Source organism: Bombina bombina, chromosome 7 (assembly GCF_027579735.1).
Source record: "Bombina bombina isolate aBomBom1 chromosome 7, aBomBom1.pri, whole genome shotgun sequence".
Taxonomy (NCBI): Eukaryota; Metazoa; Chordata; class Amphibia; order Anura; family Bombinatoridae; genus Bombina; species Bombina bombina.
This window is the reverse complement of record NC_069505.1, coordinates 412631807-412652107: the sequence shown is the minus strand read 5'-3', so window position 1 is coordinate 412652107 and position 20301 is coordinate 412631807.

The window sequence follows — 20301 nt, the reverse complement described above, 5'->3', positions numbered from 1 at the left end:
TTTGGCGCAAAAAAACGTCTGTAACACACATGCGTCAAAAAATGATGCAACCATGAACAAACTTCCGGCGTCAACTATGGTGCGGGAAATGACAAAAATTTTGCGCCAAAAAAGTTTGCGCCAAAAATGACGCAATAAATTAAAGCATTTTATGCCCTCGCGAGCCTAACAGCCCGCAAGGAAAAAAGTCAATTTGAATATTTTTAAGGTAAGAAAAAATATTAATTCATAAGCATTTTCCCAAAAAAATGAAACTCACAGTCTGAAAGAAGGAATACGGAATACTGAATATCCTGAATCATGGCAAATATAAGTTTAAAACATATATTTAGAACTTTACATATAAAGTGCCCAACCATAGCTTAGAGTGTCATAAATAAAATAAGACTTACTTACCCTAAGACACTCATCTACATATAGTAGATAGCCAAACCAGTACTGAAACGAGAATCAGTAGAGGTAATGGTATATAAGAGTATATCGTCGATCTGAAAAGGGAGGTAGGAGAAGAAATCTCTACGACCGATAACAGAGAACCTATGAAATAGATCCCCTAGAGGAAGACCATTGTATTCAAATAGGCAATACTCTCTTCACATCCCTCTGACATTCACTGCACTCTGAAAGGAAAACCGGGCTCCAACCTGCTGCGAAGCGCATATCAACGTAGAATCTAACACAAACTTACTTCACCACCTCCATGGGAGGCAAAGTTTGTAAAACTGAATTGTGGGTGTGGTGAGGGGTGTATTTATAGGCATTTTAAGGTTTGGGAAACTTTGCCCCTCCTGGTAGGAATGTATATCTCATACGTCACTAGCTCATGGACTCTTGCTAATTACATGAAAGAAATGTATATTTGTGCAATATATATATATATATAAATATGTATTTATGAATAAATAGAACATATTCTGCTATGTGAAGAACATTGGAATGTGAAATATTCATATTTTCCCGCTGGGTTAGCGCACTCAAGAATGTTCAATCGGGTTTGCACGCAAGTAGGGTGTTTCCACTGTTTTGGCTCCATTGACTTCTACGGGGGAATTACGTTCAGCTTTTTACACCCATCGGGTTAGCGCATGAGCAAAAACAGTTTGCTTGTTGTAATACGAACGCTACTGGGCGTGCACTGAAAGCTTACTTCAAGCGCAGTTAAGGCTCGAGCGGGAGCATTATATAGTTCTAATTCAGATATTCATTAGGAATGTCCTATTTTCGTTGGAAATTTGCATTTGTAACTAAACAAATGCACATGCCTAATTAGGAACATTAACACAACCTGTTTTGCAGTTGTGTTTCGTGTTTGTAATGATTGTTTTTCGCATTGCTAGAGGTTCTCGTTTGCTGCACAAAATATCATGCACTGGGTCACTAAACACAACTATATATGTTAAAGACAGGGGCGCCCACTAACGACACCCTAGATAAAGTGATGCGATCGTCTATAAATTTCGAACATGATCCCGCCTTAATAACGAGATACTTTTCCAGCATAAGGATCCATGAATCTAGCTTGTTGTCCTTATAACATGAGCTTGACGCCCCGTGTTTCTGACGAGTCTTCAGACTCGCCAGAAACACAAGTTATGAAGCAGCGGTCACAAAGACCGCTGCTCCATAACCCTGTCCGCCTGCTCTGAGCAGGCGGACAGGAATCGCCAGAAATCAACCCGATCGAGTACGATCGGTTGATTTACACCTCCCTGCTGCGGCCCATTGGCCGCGAGTCTGCAGGGGTCATTCAGCGATGTCTTGCGGAACTGATCCGCACTGTCAGATCAGGTCCGCAAGACATTTGTTAAATTGGCCTCATAGACTTCAATGGACAGCACAACTTAAAAACAATACCTAACACCTATTGCTCGTGTGCTAACCCAACACCACGGTAGACCTACAGCGCTAATCAAAAGTGAGTAATAAATATTTTACATTCCTATGCTCTTCACAAAGTATTAAATGCTACTATTTTTATTGATAAATATATATATATATATACTGTATATATATATATATATATATATATATATATATATATATATATATTTATATACTGTATATGATGTTATTTGCATAATATATATTTATACCTATATATCTATATATATATATATAAATAAATATTTAAAAATACACAGAACATTTTCTTCTAAGTGAAGAACATTGAAATGTAAAAAAAAATATTCAATCATTTTTTCAGGTATTTTAATGTAAAGGGCTCCAAAGTATATATACATATGTATATATGTGTATACATGTGTTTATATGTGTATATATGTATGTACATACATATACACATATAAACATATTTATATATCCTTACAGACACATATTTATGTGTATATATATATATATATATATTATAGCCCTTCCCATTCAAACACCTTGTCATAAATCATATACCTTTGAATCCTTATAACTTTTTTTATTAATATTTATATGAATACTTTTTTTTGGTAATTGTATATATGAGTGTAACATTTTAATGAATTTATGTTGTTTTGATGCAACTTTTTATTTAGCCCTAACCCTTTAAGGGTGGTCTTCAGTTACACTAACCCGACGAGTACAATTTTATTTGTGCGGTCGAGTTTACTTTCAACGTTATACGGGCGTGATTTTGTAAAATCGTGCTCAAGCTAACAATAGCGTGCCACTTGTAATCTAGCCCACAATATTTATTATTGCACAGTAAAAAACAACTTTGTAGTGTAGTTTATTTATTTTATTTATTTGAATCACTTTTCCTGTGTTTTTTTCTTCCACTTCCCCAGGGTGCCTGCAACGTATGCTTCATGGTCTAGAACTGACCCTGCAACATGCCACCTAATAATTGTATCCCTGTTGGTCTAGTAGCCCAGGGGAGCTGGCTGGAGTGGGTAAGTATTTAAACCCCCTCAATCTCAGCTCCCTCAAGCCAAAGAATCCCCCATCATTTGAAAGGCTATTCTCTGTTCTTTCAAACGGTGAGTAACGTTGGGTTATTTAATTTCAGTTAATTAAATTTTGTAGGAAGGGGGACCATCTGGGCCTGTAACAGCTCATCAAAAAAGTCTAGAAGACCCAAAAAACACGTTATTTTTTACAACCATGTTTATTAAAAAATGTATAAAAATATACATTTGTTTCACACATTTTGTTGTAAAGTCTTCTTATGTCATGAACTATACATAATATAATGTTATAGTTTCTGCTGAAAGAAACAATGTATAATTTGTGTGAGTGTCTCACTAAACATTACCTACAGTTGGGCTTAAAGGTGAGGATCATCTAAAAACTCAGAAACAGCTCAGCACAGGGGGTGGAAACGGCCCAGCAGTTAAAGGGTTAAAATTCCATGCTCTTTCTAATTCATTTAAATGGGACATGAAACCCAAAAAAATGTTTTCATGATTGAGATTTACTTCTATTCTTAAATTTGCTTCATTCTCATGTTATTTTTTGTTGAAGAGATATCTAGATAGGTAGAGTGCACATACCTGAAGCCCTACATGACAGAAAATATTGCTGCCATCTAGTGCTCTTTTTAAGGTATAACATTAGTACTACATGACAGGAAATATTGCTGCCATCTAGTCCTCTTTTTAATGTATAACATTAGTACTACATGACAGGAAATAGTGCTGCCATCTAGTGCTCTTTTTAATGTATAACATTAGTACTACATGACAGGAAATAGTGCTGCCATCTAGTGCTCTTTTTAATGTATAACATTAGTACTACATGACAGGAAATAGTGCTGCCATCTAGTGCTCTTGCTAATGTATAATATTAGTACTACATGACAGGAAATAGTGCTACCATCTAGTGCTCCTGCTAATGTATAACATTAGTACTACATGACAGGAAATAGTGCTGCCATCTAGTGCTCTTGCTAATGTATAATATTAGTACTACATGACAGGAAATAGTGCTGCCATCTAGTGCTCTTTTTAATGTATAACATTAGTACTACATGACAGGAAATAGTGCTGCCATCTAGTCCTCTTTTTAATGTATAACATTAGTACTACATGACAGGAAATAGTGCTGCCATCTAGTGCTCTTTTTAATGTATAACATTAGTACTACATGACAGGAAAAAGTGCTGCCATCTAGTGCTCTTTTTAATGTATAACATTAGTACTACATGACAGGAAATAGTGCTGACATCTAGTGCTCTTTTTAATGTATAACATTAGTACTACATGACAGGAAATAGTGCTGCCATCTAGTGCTCTTTTTAATGTATAACATTAGTACTACATGACAGGAAATAGTGCTGCCATCTAGTGCTCTTTTTAATGTATAACATTAGTACTACATGACAGGAAATAGTGCTGCCATCTAGTGCTCTTGCTAATGTATAACATTAGTACTACATGACAGGAAATATTGCTGCCATCTAGTGCTCTTGCTAATGTATAACATTAGTACTACATGACAGGAAATAGTGCTGCCATCTAGTGCTCTTTTTAATGCATAACATTAGTACTACATGACAGGAAATAGTGCTGCCATCTAGTCCTCTTTTTAATGTATAACATTAGTACTACATGACAGGAAATAGTGCTGCCATCTAGTGCTCTTTTTAATGTATAACATTAGTACTACATGACAGGAAATAGTGCTGCCATCTAGTGCTCTTTTTAATGTATAACATTAGTACTACATGACAGGAAATAGTGCTGCCATCTAGTGCTCTTGCTAATGTATAACATTAGTACTACATGACAGGAAATAGTGCTGCCATCTAGTGCTCTTGCTAATGTATAACATTAGTACTACATGACAGGAAATAGTGCTGCCATCTAGTGCTCTTTTTAATGTATAACATTAGTACTACATGACAGGAAATAGTGCTGCCATCTAGTGCTCTTTTTAATGTATAACATTGATGCAAAACTGCTGCCAAATAATACTGCAGACACATACACACTCCTGAACTTACATTCCTGCTTTTCAACAAAGGTTAACAAGAAAACAAATACAATTTAATAATAGAAGTACATTTGAAAGTTGTTTAAAATTGTATGTTCTATCTGAATCATGAAATAAAATTTGGGGTTTTATGTTCCTTCAAATATTACCTTCAATTTTATTGGCCCTGTATCATGTGACATCCATCAGCCAATCACAGACTCATATACATATATACTGCAAACTCTTGCACATGCGCAGCATTAGCTGGTGGGGCCTCAGAAAATGTGCATAAAAAGACTGAGCACAGTTTGCAGAAGTAAATTAGAAAATCTCTTACAATTGTTGCTTAAATCACGTAAGTTTGATTTTGACTTTAGTGTCCCTTTAAAGGGATAGTAAACCCCCAAATGTTCTTTTATAATTCAGATAGAACATACAGTTTTAAACAACTTTCCAATTTAATTCTGTTATCACATTTTCTTCATTCTCTTGTTATCCATTGCTGAAGGGACAGCATTGCACTACGACAGGAAGCTGAAAATATCTATTTAGCCAATCACAAGAGACAAATGTGTGCAGGCACCAATTAGCAGCAGCTCCCACTAGTGTAGGATATGTGCGTATTAAATTTTTTAACAAGGGATACTAAGAGAACGAAGCACATTTGAAAATAGAAGTGAATTTAAAAGTGTCTTAAAATGACTTGCTCTATCTGAATCATGCAAGTTTAATTTTGACTTTCCTATCCCAGTCCATGGCCTCTATGTAGGAAGCCGTCTACTTTCCTGAATTCGCCGCACCAATACGCTCGCCTAAGCTCGCCTACCATCGCTGCCGCGGACTTGAATACGTTCGCCAAAGTTATCAAGAAAGCTGTCAAGAAGCCGCGCACCAAGTACGGATGATGAGCAGCGGACTGTTGTTAACTAACAGTCATCGATCTCGCTGCTCATCGGCTTCTTTGCAGCTTTCTTGCTACCCTGTCACTAAGCACCCACACTATACTAACTGTTCTACCCCCTATACCGCCGCTCCCGGAGCCCCCCGCACCTAAATAAAGTTATTACCCCCTAAACCGCCGCTCTTGGACCCGGCCGCAACTATAATAAATGTATTAACACCTAAACTTCCGCTCCCGGACCCCGCCGCCACCTACATTATACCTATTAACCCCTAAGCTGCCGCCCCCTATACCGCCGCCACCTATATTAAAGTTATTAATCCCTATCCTGCGGATCCCGGACCCCGCCGCAACTAAATAAATTGTTTAACCCCTAAACCGCCGCACCCGGAGCCCACCACCACCTACATTACATTTATTAACCCCCTATCCTGCCCCCCACTACACCACCGCCACCTACATTAAACTCATTAACCCCTAAACCGCCGCTCCCGGCCCCCGCCGCCACCTATATTAAACTTATTAACCCCTATCCTGCCCCCCTATACCGCCACCACCTATATTAAACTTATTAACCCCTAAACCTAAGTCTAACACTAACACTAAAACCCCCCTAACTTTAATATTATTTTAATACATCTAAATAAAACTTATTATTATTAACTAAACTATTTCTATTTAAAACTAAATACTTACCTGTAAAATTAACCCTAAGATTGCTACAATATAACGAATAATTATATTGTAGCTATTTTAGGATTTATTTTTATTTTACAGGCAACTTTGTATTTATTTTAACTAGGTAGAATAGTTTTTAAATAGTTATTAACTATTTAATAGCTACCTAGCTAAAATACTTACAAAATTACCTGTAAAATAAATCCTAACCTAAGTTACAATTAAACCTAACACTACACTATCATTAAATTAACTACAATTACCTAAAATTAAATTAAATTAAATAAACTAAACTATAGTACAAAAAAAACAAACACTAAATTACAGAAAATAAAAAAGAATTACAAGAAGTTTAAACTAATTACACCTAATCTAAGCCCCCTAATAAAATAATAAAGCCCCCCAAAATAAAAAAATGCCCTACCCTAATCTAAATTACAAAGTAATCAGCTCTTTTACCAGCCCTTAAAAGGGCTTTTTGCGGGGCATTGCCCCCAAAGTAATCAGCTCTTTTACCTGTAAAAAAAAAATACAACCCCCCAACATTAAAACCCACCACCCACATACCCCTACTCTAACCCACCCAAACCCCCCTTAAAAAAAACTAACACTAACCCCCTGAAGATCTCCCTACCTTGAGTCGTCTTCACTCAGCCGAGCCAAATTCTTCATCCAAGCGGGGCAAGAAGAGATCCTCCATCCGGTAGAAGTTTTCATCCAAGCGGTGGCAGAAGAGGTCCTCCATCCGGTAGAAGTCTTCATCCAAGCGGTGTCTTCTATCTTCATCCAACCGCGGCTCCATCTTCCAGACCTCCGACGCGGAACATCCTTCTGATCCAATCAGCCAATCGGATTGACCTCGCATTCTATTGGCTGATCGGAACAGCCGGCGGTTTAGGGGTTAATATATTTTTTATAGTTGCGGCGGGGTCCGGGAGCGGCGGTTATGGGGTTAGTACGTTTATTTAGTTGCGGCGGGGTCCGGGAGCGGCGGTTTAGGGGTTAATATGTATGAAGTAGGTGGCGGCGGTGTAGGGGGGCCAGAGTAGGGGTGTTTAGACTCGGAGTACATGTTAGGGTGTTAGGTGCAGACATCTCCCATAGGAATCAAGACCATTGATTCCTATGGGATCCGCCACCTCCAGGGCGGCGGATTGAAATCCAGGTACGCTGGCCCGGAATAGTGGCGAGCGTACCTGGTAGTAGTTTGATAACTACCAAAAGTAGTCAGATTGTGCCGAACTTGCGTTCAGAACATCTGTAGTGATGTAACCATCGATCTGTGTCGGACTGAGTCCGGCGGATCGTAGGTTAGGTCACTATATTCTACTTTTGCCGGGCTGTAGGGCTTGATAACTAAGACGAATCAGCCTCGCCACAAATACGCTGTTGGATAAAGCAGCATTTATTTTTTTGTATTAAAATACATTTTTAATGCCATTTACTGATAGTTATAAATTTGTATTGCTATCTGTTTTGTTTCCATAACTGTCAGTATCTTATAGATATGTTTTATTCATGTTTTGACGTTTACATAATTGATGATGATGTATTCAGCATTGTTAGTTATTTATTGAGAATCTATTGTCATCAAAAAGGGCTGTCACAGTTGTTGTCAAGGGCTGCGCCATCTTGTTTTTCTAGTCTGAGCGCGCACGCAGCCCATTTATGTTATCAGTCAATCTGTAGGTGAGAAGCATTTAAAGGGACATAAGTTGTTTAAAATTGCTTCTCTTTCTAAGTCATGAAAGAAAAAAATCCCTTTAACAAGTGCCTTTGGCTGTTGAACTTGTGCCCATTTTGTTATCAATATTTAGTTGATAACTTGTGCTTGGATAAATTGTCATCTGTCCGTGCAGTATATGGGTGACAGATTCAATGCAATTTTGTTCAAATACGGAAACAGTGTTAACATTTGCATTGTAATCGCTCTGATAATGAACAAGGTGTATCAGGAGCTGTAAAACAGCTGATCTCGTTCAATATGCGCTTAGCGTGTAATACATTAGCTTGTGCTGGTATTACTCAGTGGAATGCTAATATCTCTTTCGCAAAAGCGATATTTAACGCTCCACTTTTAATCTGGCCCCAAATGGGGAAGGATAACTGTACTATTATTCTTATTAGACTCTCCACGTCCTATATTGGTTAATGGGACTTATTCACTAAACAAAAGAAAGGTGTAGGAGTTTTTGGGAATGTAGAACAGTATAGTAATAGATTAGACAGGACAGCTGGAAAGTCTAAAAATGCTGCCAGTTGCTTTACCCTACTGGACTAGATGTTTGCCAAAGTTTCTTCAGTATTAGCGCTATGTTATTTTATGGACCTTATTCATTAAATGTGAGTGTTGGAATTCTGCAGATTAACATAGAAATTGAAGAGTTGGAATTACAAGAGATGCTACTTTACTGTCTTAGATTCATGAACTATCTCCACACCACAACCTCTCCAGGATCACTAATTCCTATGGGAATCTATCTCAAACACACCTTTGTATTCTCTAGGAGATGGTGAGTCTCATGAGGGATGAATGTAGGACTCTATATTTTAGATATATCAAGATATTCCATAATCCATTAATTAAATGGCTATTGTTTGAAATTTCTTTTCTTTTATGATTCGAATTTTGCATTCAATTATAAACAACTTTCCAATTTACTTCTATTAACAAATTTGCTTCATTCTTTTGGTATCCTTTGTTGAAAGAGAAGCAATGTGCTACTGGGAGCTAACTGAATACATGTGATGAGAAAATGACAAGAGGCATATGTGTACAGCCACCGATCAGCTGCTAGCTCCCAGTATTGCTTTGCTGCTCCTGAACCTACCTAGCTATGCTTTTCAACAAAGGATACCAAACAAACAAAGCCATGTAGATAATAGAAGTAAATTGTAAAGTTGTTTAAAATCACATGTTCTATTTGAACCAATTTAATATCCCTTTAAGACTGATAATAATTTCTGCAAGGGAATTCAGTTTATTTACTTGAAAACTCAGTAGATCACAGTCATGCAGGATAGGGGCAGATTTATCAATAGAGCTCACACAGAGTAGTGTTTTGTCTCGTTTAAACATACCCGGCGCAGCACTTTGTATAGTAATTTCGGGGTTTTTTCTCTACGCTTTGAAATTCGTGCATGCTTTGAGTTGCTCTTTTGTTTAACACAACATGATTCTACTTCAGATTACAAACGAGAAATGAGGCGATAGGGATAATTGTGCAAGTTAGTCCCAACAAGATGATTAATATGCAGCGAGAAAAGTTAAAGGGACGTGCAAGTAATTTATACACATATATATATATATATATGCATGCATATGTCAGCAGTCAAACACTGCATTGCAAAAGATCTGCACACCAAGCAATCGGATAGGTACTTAACGCTGCGGAATCTGTTGGCACTCTACTAATAACAGATAATAATAATAAAGTTAAAGGGACATTATACACTAGATTTTTTCTTTGCATAAATGTTTTGTAGATAATCTATTTTTTAGCCCATCTGGGAGTGTTTTAGTAACAATGTATAGTTTTGCTATATTTTTAAGAACATTGTGCTGATTATCAGACTCCGATCATCAGTGCCAAATAAATACGCTCATTTACAGACTACCGCTGGCTCCTGCTTATGTTATCAGTCTTTTCATATGCAGGGAAGGGGGGGAGGTGGGGAGAGTCTGCATTTTTTGTTTACCCAGCCCCTTTCACTGGGTGTCCCAGCCTAACTTCATTAACAGAGCTAAACTGGGAGCTTCTAAGTAACACCTAGATTATGAGTTTTGTGCTATACCGGGTATGTAAGGATTGCAATAAAATGAGCGGTCCCGCGCTTTCCATAGCGCTGCCATTACGAGTTACTGAAAAACCTCCTTGTGCTGTGCGTTATGGTGCGTTAAGCTCCATACCGCACAAACAGCTCTTTTACCTGTAAAAAAATACAAAGTCCCCCCAACAGTAAAACCGACCACCCAACCAACGCCCCAAAATAAAAAACCTAAGTCTAAATAAACCCTAAGCTACCTATTGCCCCTAAAGGGACATTTGTATGGGCATTGCCCTTAAAAGGGCATTCAGTTCTTTCACACTGCCCTTAAAAGGTCATTCAGCTCTTTTACAGTGCCCAAAAACCCTAATCTAAAAAAAAAAACACCCCAAAAAATTTAAAGAAAACCTAACACTAACCCCATAAAATCTACTCACGGTTCCTGAAGTCCGTTCATCCATCCTCATCCAGGTGGCGAGAAGTCTTCATCCAGATGGCGACACCTTCATCCATCTCCGGGACGTCTTCTATCTTCATCCCGGCGGCACGGAGCAGACCTATCCTGGACGGCGATGACATCCTGCTCGGATCGTCTTCTTCATATGATCACGACCGTACACTGAAGTTGAATTTAAGGTAGCCGTTTCAAAATGCAGTCCCTTGCATTCCTATTGGTTGATTTGATTCTTCAAATTCAAATCAGTCAATAGGATGAGAGCTTCTGAAATCCTATTGGCTGTTCAAAACAGCCAATAGGATGAGAGCTATTGAAATCCTATTGGCTGATTTGAGCAGCCAATAGGATTTCAGAAGCTCTCATCCTATTGGCTGATTATAGGACTATTAGATTAGGTGTAATTGAGTTTTTTATTTTTCGTAATTTTAGTGTTAATTATTTTTTGTAATCTTAGATTTTTTTTATTTTTTCTTAGTATTAGTTTTTTTTAAATTTGTAATTTAGGTTTTTAATTTTTTTGTAGTGTTAGGTTTTTTTAATCATGAAATTTAGGATTTTTAATTGGTAGGTTTTTTTAAATTTTATTAGAATAGTTATATAAGGTTAATTTATAGCTTAAACTTAGTTTTTTTTATTTCACAGGTAAGTTTTTATTATGTTAAAGATAGTTATATTGTTATTTTAATTTACAGTTAGGGGGGGTGTTAGGTTTAGCGGTTAATAGTTTAATTTAGTGTTTTGCGATGTGGGGGCCGGCTGTTTAGGGGTTAATAGGTTTAGTTTAGTAGTTACAATGTGGGGGCTGGAGGTTTAGGGGTTAATAGGTTTAGTTTATTGGTTACGATGTGGGGGCTGGAGGTTTCGGGGTTAATAGGCTTAGTTTATTAGTTACTATGTGGGGGGCTGGAGGTTTAGGGGTTAATAGTTTATTATAGTGTTGGCAATGTGGGGGGCCGGCGGTTTAGGGGTTAATAGGTTTATTTAGTGTTGACGATGTCGGTGGGTGGCGGATTAGGGGTTAATAGGTTTATTTAATAGTTGCGATGTGGGTGGGTGGTAGAGTAGGGGTTAATAAGTTTAATATAGTGTTTGGGATGCAAGAGGGTGGCGGTTTAGGGGTTAATAGGTAGTTTATGGGTGTTAGTGTGTACTTTGTAACATTTTAGTTACGAGTTTTGTGAAACATTTTTGTTTTGCAAAATCCATAACTACTGCTCTCAGATGGCGGTATGACTCGTGTCGGTATAGGCTGTAACGCAAGCATTTTATCCGGACCGCACAACCTGTAATACGGTGCTATCGAAAATCAAATGTCTTTTTTTTCACTGCAGAATGGACGTTGCGTTACAGGCTAAAATGCTTGTTTTACAGCCTATACCGCCGCAACTCGAAATATAGGTTACCGGCCATTCCAGCTCAATGACCAATTTTTTTAGCGGTAATAGCCATACCGCAACACCTGTAATCTAGTCGTAAGTTTTTAAAAGGTTTTATACTGGATCTTTAGATCAGTATCTGTGCATATTCTTCTATTACATGCAGTTATATGGAAATTAGTGTATACTGTCCCTTTAAAGGTACATAAAACCAAACAAGTTTCTTTTATGATTAAAACAAAACGAATACTGAATATTCGGTAAAATTTACATTATTTTTTGTTAAAACAAGTGTAAATGTTCTTTTGCAGCAGGTGAAAAAGTCACCTGTAGTTTTATACTTACCTATAGAGCGTTTGGGGAGTCGCTCTAAACCCGACCCTTCTTCACAAAGTTCAGGACCACGCTAGTAGGATGCATTCTTCTTTAGCGCATGCCCTAGGATCCGCCTCGCTAAACCTCCTATTATTGCAGCCCTGGGCTCTTTTTCTGCGCATTACAGGTATTTTAACGCTAATTTAAAGGAAACTAATATACACTAACAAATTTCGTAAGCATATTTTTCCTTTCTTTAAATTCATTTGTGCATATATATATTTCATGAAAACAAAATGAATATCTGTAATTTTGTCACAAATATACATTTTAAACAAAACAAACACTCACGTCTAGTACACATCACACAGCATTCGTAACAAAATAAACACACACATCTAGTACACATCTTCTAAACTCTCCATCCCCAATCTCTCTATAACTGTCGACAACTCCATCATTACCCCTACCCGCATACCCGATGTCTCTGGGTCACATTTGACTCAGATCTTTCTTTCACTCCTCACATTCAGTCATTGGCTAAAGCCTGCCGCTTCCACCTTAAAAACATCTCTAAAATTAGACACTTGCTTACACAAGACACAACTAAGATTTTAATCCACTCTCTCATTCTCTCCCGCCTCGGTTACTGCAACTCTGTCCTCTCTGGTCTCCCCAGCTGTCGCCTAGCTCCTTTACAGTCCATAATGAATGCCTCTGCCAGACTCATCTTCCTTACACGTCGCTCTTCATCTGCTGCACCTCTCTGCCAATCTCTTCACTGGCTTCCTCTTGCCTCTAGAATCAAACACAAAATTCTCACTCTGACATACAAAGCCCTCAACTGCACTGCTCCCCCCTATATCTCAGACCTTGTCTCCAGATACTCTCCCTCCCGTCCCCTTTGCTCTGCTCACGACCTCCTACTCTCCTCCTCTCTTGTTACCGCCTCACACTCCCGTTTACAGGACTTCTCCAGACCGGCTCCCATCTTGTGGAACTCTCTGCCTCACTCCACAAGACTCTCTTCTAGTTTTAAAAGCTTCAAGTGCTCCCTAAAGACTCTACTGTTCAGGGATGCATACAACCTACGCTAACCTTTCTTTATACCAGTTCCTCTCCTCCATTGCTATCCCCTGAACCCTCTTAGCATGTAAGCCTAAGAGTCCAGCTGTTTGTAGATCACCTTCTTAAGAGCTGACTACAACAGTGCAACTCTTGGCAGGGCCCTCTACCTATTTGATTCCTATAATTGTTTTGTTGTACTCCGCCTTTGTTAATAGCGCTACGGAATCTGTTGGCGCTCTACAAATAACCGATAATAATAATAATAACATCCCACAGCATTCGTAACAAAACAAACACACACGTCTAGTACATATCGCACAGCATTCGTAACAAATCAAACGCACACGTCTAGTGCACACCACACAGCATTTGTAACAAAATAAATGCACACATCTAGTACACATCGCACAGCATTCGTAACAAAAGAAACGCACACGTCTAGTACACATCGCACATCATTCGTAACAAAATGAACACACACGTCTAGTACACATTGCACAGCATTCGTAACATAACAGACACACACATCTATTACACATCCCATAGCATTCGTAACATAACAGACAAACACATCTATTACACATCCCATAGCATTCGTAACAAAACAAACGCACACGTCTAGTGCACACCACACAGCATTGGTAACAAAATAAACGCACACATCTAGTACACATCGCACAGCATTCGTAACAAAACAAACGCACACATCTAGTATACATCGCACAGCATTCGTAGCAAAACAAACACACGCGTCTAGTACAAATCGCACAGCATTCGTAACAAAACAAACGCACACATCTAGTACACATCGTACAGCATTCGTAACAAAACAAACACACGCGTCTAGTACACATCGCACAGCATTCATAACAAAACAAACGCACACGTCTAGTACACATCGCACAGCATTCGTAACAAAACAAATATACACATCTAGTACACATTGCACAGCATTCGTAACAAAACAAACGCACACGTCTAGTGCACACCATACAGCATTGGTAACAAAATAAACACACACATCTAGTACACATCGTACAGCATTCGTAACAAAACAAACGCACACATCTAGTATACATCGCACAGCATTCGTAACAAAACAAACACACGCGTCTAGTACACATCGCACAGCATTCGTAACAAAACAAACGCACACGTCTAGTTCACATCACACAGCATACCTAACAAAACAAACGCACACATCTAATTCACAGCGCACAGCATTTGTAACAAAACAAACGCACACGTCTAGTACACATCGCACAGCATACCTAACAAAACAAACGCACACGTCTAATTCACAGCGCACAGCATTTGTAACAAAACAAACGCACACGTCTAGTTCACATCGCACAGCATACCTAACAAAACAAACGCACACGTCTAGTACACATCGCACAGCATACCTAACAAAACAAACGCACACGTCTAATTCACAGCGCACAGCTTTTGTAACAAAACAAACACACACGTCTAATTCACAGCGCACAGCATTTGTAACAAAACAAACGCACACGTCTAGTACACATCGCACAGCATACCTAATAAAACAAACGCACACGCCTAATTCACAGCACACAGCTTTTGTAACAAAACAAAAGCACACGTCTAATTCACAGCGCACAGCATTTGTAACAAAACAAACACACGCGTCTAGTACACATCGCACAGCATACCTAACAAAACAAACGCACACGTCTAATTCACAGCGCACAGCTTTTGTAACAAAACAAACGCACACGTCTAATTCACAGCGCACAGCATTTGTAACAAAACAAACGCACACGTCTAGTACACATCGCACAGCATTTGTAACAAAACAAAGGCACACGTCTAATTCACAGCACACAGCTTTTGTAACAAAACAAACGCACACGTCTAATTCACAGCGCACAGCATTTGTAACAAAACAAACGCACACATCTAGTACACATTGCACAGCATACCTAACAAAACAAACGCACACGTCTAATTCACAGCGCACAGCTTTTGTAACAAAACAAACGCACACATCTAATTCACAGCACACAGCATTTGTAACAAAACAAACGCACACGTCTAGTACACATCACACAGCATTTGTAACAAAACAAACGCACACGTCTAATTTACAGCACACAGCTTTTGTAACAAAACAAAAGCACACGTCTAATTCACAGCGCACAGCATTTGTAACAAAACAAACGCACACGTCTAGTACACATCACACAGCATACCTAACAAAACAAACGCACACGTCTAATTTACAGCGCAAAGCTTTTGTAACAAAACAAACGCACACATCTAATTCACAGCACACAGCTTTTGTAACAAAACAAACGCACACGTCTAGCACACATTGCAATGTTCTGTTTTGCTTATGATCTGATATTTTCTGTATGTTGTTGAGAAGAATAATGTGATTCTTACTGAAAATGAGATCTGGGAGATGAGGGCGGGGATATCATGTGTACATCAGTGCATTTCAATTTTGAATAAAATAATTTTTGCAATATAGGAGTCGATTCTAATCTATTGGGGCCGATTTATCATGTTCGGGCGGACATGATCTGCTGTAGCATCGATAAATGCATACGCTGTCAGCATTTATCATTGCACAAGCATATCCGATCGGGCTGATTGCTGTTCGCCGACTAAGAGGTGGCAGACGAGTTAAGGAGCAGCGGTCTTATGACCGCTGCTTCTTAAAGGGACATGAAACCCAAATTTTTTCTTTCGTGATTTAGAAATTTTACTTCTGTTGTCTAATTTGCTTCATTCTCTTGATATCCTTTGCTGAAAAGCATATCTAGATAGGCTCAGTAGCTGCTGATTGGTGGGAGTGGCTTCACATAGATGCCTTGTGTGATTGGCTCACTCATGTGCACTGCTATTTCTTCAACAAAGGATATCTAAAGAATGAAGCAAATTAGATAATAGAAAAAAATTGGAATGTTGTTTAAAGGTGCATTCTCTTTCTGAATCATGAAAGAAAATTTTTGGGTTTAATGTCCCTTTAACTTACATTTCTGGCGAGCCTGAAGTAATTCAGCCTCATGGTGTTGATCGGCTGTTTTACAGCTCCCGATACACCTTGTTCATTATCAGAGCGATTACAATGCAAATGTTAACACTGTTTCCGTATTTGAACAAAATTGCATTGAATCTGTCACCCATATACTGCACGGACAGATGACAATTTATCCAAGCACAAGTTATCAACTAAAGATTGATAACAAAATGGGCACAAGTTCAACAGCCAAAGGCACTTGTTAAAGGGATTTTTTTCTTTCATGATTTAGAAAGAGCAGCAATTTTAAACAACTTTTTAATTTACTTCTATTATCTAATTTGCTTCATTCTCTTGATATCATTTGTTGAAAATCATATCTAATTAGGCTCAGTAGCTGCTGATTGGTGGCTGCACATAGATGACTGAAAAAAAGGATGCCTAAAGAATGAAGCAAATTAGATAATAGAAGTAAATTGGAATGTTGTTTAAAATTGTATTCTCTATCTGAATCATGAATGAACATTTTTGGGTTTCATGTCCCTTTAAAGGGACATTAAAAACTTTGAGATTGTAATATAAAATGATAAACTGTATAAATAAATACAACTGTGCAATATACTTTCATTATTTATTGTGTCCCCTTTTCTTGTAATTCCAATCTGAAATTGTGAGCTTTTCAGTTCTTGTTAGAAATGGAAGTGCAGAACACTGTTATATTACACACAGCCATTGGCTGCACACTCTAGTGACCTATTTATAACTGTCTCTAATTGGCCACAGCAGAGAAGGTAATCTTAGTTACAACATGGCAGCTCCCATTGTTTTATAGACACTAAAACTATTTAAACAACTAATGAAACTATAAAAAATACATCTTTATGTTATTCTCAGACTAATGTTTTCTTTAAATGCATCATTCTATCTAGCATTTATTTGGTGTTTAATGTCCCTTTAAATGCTTCTCACCTACAGATTGACTGATAACATAAATGGGCTGCGTGCGCGCTCAGACTAGAAAAACAAGATGGCGCAGCCTTTGACAACAACTGTGACAGCCCTTTTTGATGACAATAGATTCTCAAAAAAATAACTAACAATGCTGAATACATCATCGTCAATTATGTAAACGTCAAAACATGAATAAAACATATCTATAAGATACTGACAGTTATGGAACCAGGGAGCTGGGTTTCAGCTTGTGAAAGTGCAACACACTTAGATATGGATTTTCACAAATCTTTGTGTGTTAAACTTTCACAAGAATAAATCCAGCTTCCAAAAAAAGCTGAATGCCACGAGCGGCTACCTACTTCACATTTGGAGCCTAACGAATGATCTGAATACAAGTCTCTATGGATTATGCAGTTCTACTGTAGTTAAGAGTCCTTTGACCGCATTATCGCACTATGAAAGGAAACCCGCACTGATAAGGGACCATGTTGCATGTTGGTCGTGTTGTTAATGTTTTTGATTGGCTGTGGAGGTGATAAGGATGTAAGTTATAAAGAGCAGGAAGCCGCCATTTTAGATTTGTGCAGTTGTTTTGTGTATCTGTTCTGGTGTTTGTTGATCGACAGTCATTATTGTTCATAGGGGCCGATTTATCAATGTCTGGAGGACATGATACAATGTAGCGTATCATGCTTGCCAGACATCGCTCAATGCTGACAGCATACGCTGTCGGCATTTAACACCGCACAAGCAGTTCTGGTGAATTGCTTGTGCAATGTGCCCCCTGCAGATTTGCGGCTAATCGTGGCCACTAGCAGGGGGTGTCAATCAACCCGTTCATATAGGATCGGGCGGATTGATGTCCGCAGCCTCAGAGGCAGCGGAAGAGTTAAGGAGCAGCGGTCTTAAGACCGCTGCTTCATAACTCCTGTTTCCAGCGAGCCTGAAGGCTCGCGTGGTAACATGGGGATCAGGAGCCGACTAAGAGGTGGCAGACGAGTTAAGGAGCAGCGGTCTTATGACCGCTGCTTCTTAAAGGGACATGAAACCCAAATTTTTTCTTTCGTGATTTAGAAATTTTACTTCTGTTGTCTAATTTGCTTCATTCTCTTGATATCCTTTGCTGAAAAGCATATCTAGATAGGCTCAGTAGCTGCTGATTGGTGGGAGTGGCTTCACATAGATGCCTTGTGTGATTGGCTCACTCATGTGCACTGCTATTTCTTCAACAAAGGATATCTAAAGAATGAAGCAAATTAGATAATAGAAAAAAATTGGAATGTTGTTTAAAGGTGCATTCTCTTTCTGAATCATGAAAGAAAATTTTTGGGTTTAATGTCCCTTTAACTTACATTTCTGGCGAGCCTGAAGTAATTCAGCCTCATGGTGTTGATCGGCTGTTTTACAGCTCCCGATACACCTTGTTCATTATCAGAGCGATTACAATGCAAATGTTAACACTGTTTCCGTATTTGAACAAAATTGCATTGAATCTGTCACCCATATACTGCACGGACAGATGACAATTTATCCAAGCACAAGTTATCAACTAAAGATTGATAACAAAATGGGCACAAGTTCAACAGCCAAAGGCACTTGTTAAAGGGATTTTTTTCTTTCATGATTTAGAAAGAGCAGCAATTTTAAACAACTTTTTAATTTACTTCTATTATCTAATTTGCTTCATTCTCTTGATATCATTTGTTGAAAATCATATCTAATTAGGCTCAGTAGCTGCTGATTGGTGGCTGCACATAGATGACTGAAAAAAAGGATGCCTAAAGAATGAAGCAAATTAGATAATAGAAGTAAATTGGAATGTTGTTTAAAATTGTATTCTCTATCTGAATCATGAATGAACATTTTTGGGTTTCATGTCCCTTTAAAGGGACATTAAAAACTTTGAGATTGTAATATAAAATGATAAACTGTATAAATAAATACAACTGTGCAATATACTTTCATTATTTATTGTGTCCCCTTTTCTTGTAATTCCAATCTGAAATTGTGAGCTTTTCAGTTCTTGTTAGAAATGGAAGTGCAGAACACTGTTATATTACACACAGCCATTGGCTGCACACTCTAGTGACCTATTTATAACTGTCTCTAATTGGCCACAGCAGAGAAGGTAATCTTAGTTACAACATGGCAGCTCCCATTGTTTTATAGACACTAAAACTATTTAAACAACTAATGAAACTATAAAAAATACATCTTTATGTTATTCTCAGACTAATGTTTTCTTTAAATGCATCATTCTATCTAGCATTTATTTGGTGTTTAATGTCCCTTTAAATGCTTCTCACCTACAGATTGACTGATAACATAAATGGGCTGCGTGCGCGCTCAGACTAGAAAAACAAGATGGCGCAGCCTTTGACAACAACTGTGACAGCCCTTTTTGATGACAATAGATTCTCAAAAAAATAACTAACAATGCTGAATACATCATCGTCAATTATGTAAACGTCAAAACATGAATAAAACATATCTATAAGATACTGACAGTTATGGAACCAGGGAGCTGGGTTTCAGCTTGTGAAAGTGCAACACACTTAGATATGGATTTTCACAAATCTTTGTGTGTTAAACTTTCACAAGAATAAATCCAGCTTCCAAAAAAAGCTGAATGCCACGAGCGGCTACCTACTTCACATTTGGAGCCTAACGAATGATCTGAATACAAGTCTCTATGGATTATGCAGTTCTACTGTAGTTAAGAGTCCTTTGACCGCATTATCGCACTATGAAAGGAAACCCGCACTGATAAGGGACCATGTTGCATGTTGGTCGTGTTGTTAATGTTTTTGATTGGCTGTGGAGGTGATAAGGATGTAAGTTATAAAGAGCAGGAAGCCGCCATTTTAGATTTGTGCAGTTGTTTTGTGTA